This window comes from Neolamprologus multifasciatus, chromosome 1, assembly GCF_963576455.1.
Source record: "Neolamprologus multifasciatus chromosome 1, fNeoMul1.2, whole genome shotgun sequence".
In the NCBI taxonomy this organism is placed as follows: Eukaryota; Metazoa; Chordata; class Actinopteri; order Cichliformes; family Cichlidae; genus Neolamprologus; species Neolamprologus multifasciatus.
In genome coordinates this window covers 23858834-23866873 of record NC_140439.1, presented here as the reverse complement: position 1 = coordinate 23866873, position 8040 = coordinate 23858834, and positions in this window count along the sequence as shown.

The following is an 8040-nucleotide window of genomic DNA, read 5'->3' as shown; positions in this document are numbered from 1 at the left end:
AAATAAAAGCACAAACTCATTTAAATACAACTATTTTCTCGTGTAACTTGCACTGGGTTAAAATTTGAAGTATAATTATGTCAGAGTAGAAAATGGGACAAAACTCTATCCTTGACACTAACAAGGTAGGTTAGTTGTGCGTATAGGTCCCGATATACAATAAAGTAATAAACTATAATCTGAGATCAGAGGTACGTGCCCATTTACTGAGCGGAGACGCGGTGGTTATGGTGTTTGTTTTCATATTTCTTTGACATGTATTGATTTGAAGACAGCTGCATAGGTTTTTGTAGCAGGAGAGAGCCCCCGGTCACCCTGCATTAGTGTCATGTCTGCGCATTAGCGCGACACTGAGGGTCCAAGCAGGACACATCACACATCAACGCAAGATTTTGGTTCAGTGTGCATATTATTAACTCATTTCAATAATAATCATTTCAACTCATTTTATTGGGTAAACAGTTGAATTTTAGAGTCTTCCTGTGTTTCAGGTATATATTGTGCGTAAAAGTGCACCTGGAACATCACACTTTAAGCCTCTGCTCCCGTTAAGGTCATACCACACCCTATCACATAGACCACGCTGTTTCAGAAACAATAACAACTCTGGCACTTGTGGTGATGAATATTCACATTTGCTTCGGTTAATCCTCACTGATTCATTTTCTACCCTGTAAGCGCACGCCAACGCTCTTACACACTAAGAGTCTTTCTCCGTAAGTTGCACCCTAAAAGTAAAGGTTTGCCCCTCTTCAGATGGGCAGACAGATGGGCAGAAGTTTAGCCAAAATCTCCCGCAAAGTTCTCTGGCTGCTCAGGCACCACTGGAGAAACCTACACGAGATTGCACTTTGGCTTCTCGAGCTCTACTTGGACAAACGACAATTCACCGTGTGGTTTTAAAGTAAAACGCTCAGATGGAAAGAGCCCATCCCCATTCAACTTTCCCCTAAAAGAGTGCAAGAACGAGAACTCCAGCCAAAACAGTCTCCATCCTTAAACTTTCCTCTTACTGCTGCAGAGACATGTGTGCGGTCTATATTTCGTAATCTGCTACTGACACACAACCTAGCAATATTGCGATGTTTTATGATAACTGCCTTATAACCCACTGCACTGTTAAGACTTCACCTCTGTGATATACTAGACTATTTAAGAACAGTCTATGCTGACAATAAAACAGCGCAATTTCACCAAACCTTCACAATAAAACTCATGAATACCATTTCGAATTACATATTAAGCTCAGTCTAAATCATAGCAAACATTCCAAACTTGGCCTGCAAGCCGCAGCTGCTCTCAGCTCCACTGCCAGCTTCATAGCGCTTCATCATTGCCACTTGTGGAGCTTTTCTGCCCCCTAGCGCCGAGTTAGACATCCACAAAAATTCATATAATGTTGCAGAGTGTAAATACCGGAACGTGCCGCTGAGTTAATTTGTACTCTCCTGACCAAAACTGACCTGGCGCAGTTTGTAATCAACTCAACTGGTAGACATTGTGCCGAATGATTGCTTTCACTGTTTGAGTCCACTATTTATGTTCTGGCTCGAATTAGGCTGTAGGATTTAATTAAAACTTGGTTGTTTCGTTCATTTGTTTATGTGTGTGCATGTTTGGCATCATTGTTCAGGAAGGCCGAATGGAGACGCAGATTTTATATACAGACTTTTGTTTTAAGATCCACATAAGATGACGACATGTATACCGACCTTCCCGCAAGGACACTGACATCATCATTTATGATGTCAGTGTGAAATCTTATAAAAACCTACATTCATGAACAATTTCAATATATACAATTAAATGCTCTGTAGTTTACTAGAGTTTTTAAACCGAGACATTTTCATGCATCTGTTCAAATATGAAAATCTTAATAGCTTCTGACAAATATTGTCTTTTTGTCACTTTCACACATCGAGCAGTGATGCAGTTAATATATGTACAGAGCTCCCCGTTGAGTCAACAGACCTGTCATATCACTTCACAGTTTACTTTGGCAGACTGCATGCATCCATCTACTTGTCAAATTCTAATACTGCTATAAACAGTGTGTGGCTTGAATAGGTCAGTTTATAATATCTGGCACACTGGCTAATGAAATTATAGATATGCGTAAGAAGAAAAAAGATTAGAGATTTACTATTATATATTTTTGAATCAGCTTTAAATATCCCAAACAATAAAAGAAAGAAAAGATAAAACAGAACACTGTCAGCTTAGTTAATTTAAAGCTTTACTGACAAGTTATCTACTGGCTTTATGCACAAATCATACTTCTCACACCCTCTGAAGTAATATAGTAATCTTGAAAAAACACGAATATATAAGTGGTGTAAATAATAAATGACCATTAAACTTCAAAAATGAATCAGAGTGTACAGAAAGGTTCCTGGTTTGAGCTGTTTGGACTGACTTCAGGGTACTAAAAACCTACAAAGCCTGATTTTGACTGGATATCAGTTCATTATGTAGACTTTAAGTTTTGGTCAGTGATCTATCAAGGAGTGTAGCAAACTTTTCCTATTTAAACAGCAAACATTTGCTCAAGTTTTCCTACTCTTTGTTGCCATTTCCTTCATGAACACTGACCAGTGGCCAGAACTAACCCATCTTTTTTATATTATTACAGCTACATCACTTGTTACAGGAGCGCAGTTCTGAAAATCTTTCTGCTCCAGGTACATAAGAAGGAAGCAAGCAATTATCCTTAATATCCCAGTAATGTAAAAAGAATGGGACTTAATTTTCCATCTGGTTGCATGGTGAGAAATGTCAAATGTATTGGATTGAAACCGTTGTTTTAATCATTAAAGGAGAACGGTGAAGGTTGATGAAGAGGTATTAAGGTTTTGCTCCTCATGCATAATTTAGTCTATTGATCAGGTGGGTCTGAAGCTCATGCAGCTTTCATATGTATGTCCTACTTTGATCATTTTGTCAATCTTCCAAAGTGTCAAAGTGCTTTAGAATTTGGAATATAGATTGCAATGGCCTGTACGGGAATGTTATACTAACATTAAAGTTGAATATTTTCATGATATTTCCACTTGACTCATAGTTATGGCACTGACAATAGTCGCACACATACATTCACCTTAGTTTGCTGCAGAATTTTGTCTTGTAATGGAAATGTGCTTCCCTTGGAGAATCTTCATTTTTTCCTCTCTCCCTCTGTCCTGCTCTTTCTCACTCTATGCACGGAGGGAGGCTGGCATTTACTTGACAATTTCTGCCTTTAAGTGCACGCTTTAAGTGCAGTGTTTTTATCTACACCTAAGATAGCTACAGACCAGGACAATTTAACAGGCAATTTAACTGACCGTGTGTTAGTGAAGCTGTCTGAGTCCCACTCTTTGCCAAAGCGCCATGGCATGATGGATGTAGGCAGTCTGGGCTAGGTGAAAAGACACACACACGCAGACACATACAAACACACACACAATCCTACTGAATAGTGAGATACACAGACACACGCCGCCCTGCCATATTTTCCCAATACAAACGCATATGGGCCCATCCACAGCCAACCCCCTTCCATTAAGTCAACATCTTGTGCTGGCGGTTGGAACAGTGCAGGGCTGGAGTCAGGTCGTCCAAATCCGTCAGTAAGAGGAGGCATAGGCGTTTGTCATCTTCCTCTCTGGGCACCATCCTCCTGGAAGAGAGAAAGGGGGGACAGAGGGTGGTGGAGCTACGAAGCATCTGGCTCTAGTAGCTCCAGCTGCAGGGAGAGAAGGGGGACAGGAGCTGCGCTGCAGCCCAGGGGAGACACTCTTTCTGCAGCCAAAACCTCTCCACTATTCTATCTGCTGGATGAGGGAGCGGAGAAGCAAGTCAGTGAAAGAGTTTGCAAGAGCTGTTAATAACCTAAAGAGTGGAAGCAATAGTAGTACTCTAAAAACACCGATATTTAGTTTCTTAATTACTTTATACTTAAGTTCTACTGATGTTGTGTTTCAGTTATGATTTGTTAGTGCTCTGAGAAGATGAATCTCGTTACATCACATACTATTAAGGTCTTTGTAGTAATGCTCATCTACTAGAGTGTCCTCGGCCACAGAAAAAAGCCTGCAGCGCAAAAGCTGGAAAACAGTATTTGTGGCACGTGCACACACTTGAGCATGGTTTTCCCTCGAACATGCCACAGTGTAAAGAAGGTGTAAAGAAAGTATTGTAATGCCAACTGACTAGAAAGTTGAACCAGAGGAAAATGTCACCCAAATGATGACCCATAAATCACAGGCCACAGTCATGCAGCCAAAGCCTAGAGACACCCTTTAGCATCTAGTGTCAGCACACACACAAATGATGTTTAGCCAGTGGCGGGCATTTAGCACCAGACCCCATCAACTCTGAGGGTGCTTTGTCACATATCTATGGATGATTCAGAGCCTGGAGACAGCATTTAGTATTAGCACTTAATGTTCCACTGTGTTCCAGGATTTGTTTTCTGGCTATATAGTTATGCTGATTGAAGAAAGGAGATCAAATTATGTTTTGAGGGATTGGATGAGAGGACTTCAGAGGGGGAACACATGCATTGCTCTCTTATTGTGAAGTGTGACCTTTATGGAGGGAAGATCTAGGGGCCGAAAGAGTCCCTCTGCTCAATCTGAGATATCCGCTAGGATTAATTAACCCCATTCTTCCATTAGGCCATTGGGATTGCTAATTAGGTTGAAAGAAGTCCTGCAGGAGTCTCGACATACTGTCTCTCTGATCTCTGCCAGGTGTATTGACTTCATATTAAGTGCTGCTTTTCAACTGGGGCATCTTTATATTTTTATTTGCCGTGGTAGAACTAGAAAGATGCTAGGAAGCAATGGGAAAGATGTGGTGGGACAGGCAGTAGAGGTCTACAGCCAAACTAGTGAAGCGGTTCATGGGCAGTACTTTAATATCCAAAGCACTTCTCACTAAACCATCATAGTGCCTTTACCCTTGGGACTTGAGCCACTCGAGCCACACTTCACATGTGCTTGAGACAATCAGCAAACAAGTAACAAACACAAAAAGCAAAGAATTCAGTGGTTTTGAACATCTATGAAAAACAAAAATCTCCGTTCTTCCACACCATGGCCTTAACCACACTGTGAAGACCCTGTTAAGGTTAACCAGAGAAACAAATGAAATTAGCAGCACAGATCACAAGCATCTGTTAGATGTCACTAATGATATGTCAAGGGGGCTGCCGTGCGCTATTGTTCCGATTGCCTATAGATGCACGTCTGTGTAATCTGATAAATGAGTGAACATAAATTTGCCGCTCTTTTTCTGAAACCGGACCATTACTGTCAATCACGTAGACGGCTACAGCGAGCCAGAGGCTGCCGGCTCGCACAACAAGCGCTGGTCCCCACAGTCTCATGATGACGGTCCCCAGACGGTCTGCTGTAACAGCTCCAGCTAATCTTCTTTTCATGGTCTTCATTACGACCTGTCAGAACATAAATTGACAGTAAATTGCCATGTTTATTAACACTGCACTAAAACAGCATCCTTAACTCTCCTGCCCCCTCGTGCAAATGTTAACATTTAACAGTGACCAAGAGGATCAATTAAGATGCGGCATGAAATCATGCTGCGCTCAGAACAAATGCTCTCGAACAGACGCACACACATATAGAGGTCCCCGCATTCACAATTCCACCTTAATATGCCTCCTCAAAGATTATGTCCTCTGTTGATGACCCCCCTTTGAAAACCTATTCAGACAGACACTTGCTTGCCACATATTTTCAGCTCGAGTAACGCTGGAAAGGAAGGGCCATGCTTCACGGAGCACTGCATCAACAGAGTCTAGAGTCTGAGACTTGCAGCGGCCTTTGCCATATAACACAGTAATTACTAGATCAAATCTGTTCAAATTGAAGCAACGCTGTTCTGTGATCCCTCCTATACTAATCAGCACACTGAGGTATGGCTGTGCGACTATAAATTGCTGACTTAATTAAAACCAGGACCTCTCTGTCATCTAATTACAGGGAGAAAAGGTTATTGCTTCAATGCAATTTTCCAAATATGATTCCTTCACAGTTATTAAAGGCTCAGGCGTCGTTTATTGTTTCAGATTTTTCAATATGGAAATGGCCCCGGTGACAGACGTAATGACTCGGGGAAAACGCTTCATCTCGATAGTGGCCTGGCATGGCCATTTGTCTAAGATAAGTGGAGCGGACAGGAACGGGGGAAATGTCATGGGAGGTATCCCATGATTGCCTCCACTTTACAGTTGTCATTAAACAGAGCAAAGGTTTCTTTTCTCCTGTGTGGCAGCAATGAGAAGTTTATTAATCTATTGAGTATAGTGAGGGTGGTGAGTTATTGTTACTATGAAAATTCACAAGGGAAGAGGAAAATTGTTTAATTCTGTGATGAGAGACTCTGTGTTCTCTGTTATTGTTCCACTCTAATCACTATTCCACCTCAAATCTTCCACAACCTGAAACCTGACAACAGCAACAACAACAAACATATTAACGAGAAAAAAGCAGAGGGAAATCCCAAGAACGCAAACCAAACAATTTAGTGGATAAAGTGGAATAGTATCAAATCACTTTTGTGGTAAAAACAGTGAAGAAAAATAAATAAAACGAGATGTAAATCAAGAGTCCCTAAACTTGTACACATGATGTGGCCTGTTAACTATTTTTTAAGTAATAGTTTAAATCAGTTTCTTAAAAATTTTGTTACATACCTATCTTCAGAAGCAGAAAAATAAATTTAAATACACGGCTCACGGTTTCTGTGAATCAAAATAAAACAATACATTAAAAAATACAAGTGGAACTTCAGGAGTATACTGTCTGTAAAGTCTCACTTCAAAGTATATTGAATATGTTCACTTAGAGTGCCGCTATAACTCTGTAGTGCCTTAAACTAAGCTTCTAAAGCTGTTTCCACCCTGCAGTTTTTTTTCAACATTACCTAATCAGATATAAAACAGTCTTTAACATGCATTTTCCCGCATTCACTACCCAGGTACCCTTGGCTAAACCAGGCAGCATGGTTAGCAATTGTTGCCACTGTTTTTGTCTTGATTTCAAATCCAGGCAGAGCACAGCTGTGTGGATTTTGCATGATCTTCTTGAGAGGCTTGTGATGTAAAAGAGGCTTTTAATCTCAAGTCTCACTTCTTTGATAAAGGTAAACATAAAATGAAAAATCAAAAAGTTTGTATCCAGTAGTGAGAAACTGTCTGACACTATGTGTGAGAAAGGGCAACTTCACACAAGGTCACATCCACAGATAACATAAAATAGCTTCAGGGTCTGAAAAACCAGTGTGGAAGTGCTTTAAACCAGCATTCTTATAATGATCAGCAGAGGGGTGACTCTTTTGGTGTCCCATAAAAGAATCCCGGTTCTAGAGAAATCCATGTAAAATCTGCCCTCGACACTTTCCTGACAACTTTACGGCCTCAATCGGTAGTTTCAGGTCATACTGAATAAAACAAGAAACCAATGAGTGTGTGGTATCCTCAACTCAGATCCACCTCGCACTGATCCCATCTACCTTCAAAACACCAAGATGAGGACGCTGAATGCGCTCAGCTTGACGTTTCATAACGGGGCTTCACTATCAAATGAGTGACGCCACAGCACGATCAATCTTTTATGTGAGTGGGAGTACAGCTCAGTTCTTCTCATAATCTTCATGTTGGCAACATTCTCAGTTTTTGTGTCTTAGCTAAATACAACATGAGGCTTCTCATTTAACATTAAAATCATTGCATAAGTCTGCATTGTTTTATTTGATTTATTTAGTTTTTTGTCGCCTTTGTGGCTCAGAGTTACAGAAAAGAGAACCACCTAGTCCTGAGCTGCAACTGAAAGACATCAGACAACAAAAAAGGGGGGAAATGACATGAAAAAGCAAACATCGATAAGTTTCTAGCTTCTCTGTCTTCAAAAGCTTAAAGAAGATACTTGATAATACTAGTAAATGAAATGTTGCAGGCATGACTTCAGGTATACAGTAAACAGCGATTTAAAAAAAAACTACAATCATATTTACTGTCAAACTCACTTCCACTGT